Source organism: Myotis davidii, unplaced genomic scaffold (genome assembly GCF_000327345.1).
Source record: "Myotis davidii unplaced genomic scaffold, ASM32734v1 scaffold984, whole genome shotgun sequence".
In the NCBI taxonomy this organism is placed as follows: domain Eukaryota; kingdom Metazoa; phylum Chordata; class Mammalia; order Chiroptera; family Vespertilionidae; genus Myotis; species Myotis davidii.
In genome coordinates this window covers 77,938-78,645 of record NW_006294762.1, presented here as the reverse complement: position 1 = coordinate 78,645, position 708 = coordinate 77,938, and positions in this window count along the sequence as shown.

Sequence of the window (708 nt, the reverse complement as noted above, 5' to 3'; positions counted from 1 at the left end):
TGGAAGCAGGGCACAGACTGAGGCATCTCAGAGGGAAGCGGGAGGGGGGAAGATCTTGTATGCATAGAGATCTTACCTATGGACACAGACAATAGGGTGGGAAAGGCCTGGGGTGGGGTGGGAATGGGGTGGAGGGGGCAATGGGGAGAAACATGGGGGACATCTATAATACTCTACAGTAAAGATTAAAAAAATTTTTTTTTAAAGAGCCTAAGTACCCACCAACAGAATGCACAAATAAGTTGTGGCATATTCATACAAGGAAAGAAAAATGTAGCAATGGAAAAGAAAAAAAGTTTAGAAAAGTAACCAAAGGAATAGGAGGAAATTACTTTGGAAAATTGTTTGGAAATATCTATAAAACTAAACATATACCTATGCTGTAACTCATCGATCCCACTCCACAAAATGAGCGCACCTGTCCATTCACATTTATAAGAATGTTCAGGGCAGCTTTCTTCATAATAGACAATAGCTGATGGCAACTCAATACTCGTCAATGGCAAAATTCTTAACTAAATGGTGATATATTGTGAATCACTACTCAGCAGAAGAATATTAAATTACTGCTATAGATAAGAATGATTCTTACAGACATAATGAGTAAAAAAAAACCCAGACAAAAAAGTGATTATTGTATGATTTTATTTATATAAAGTTCAAGAACAGGCGAAATAATGAATGTTTCTAGAAATATGAAAAAAATGA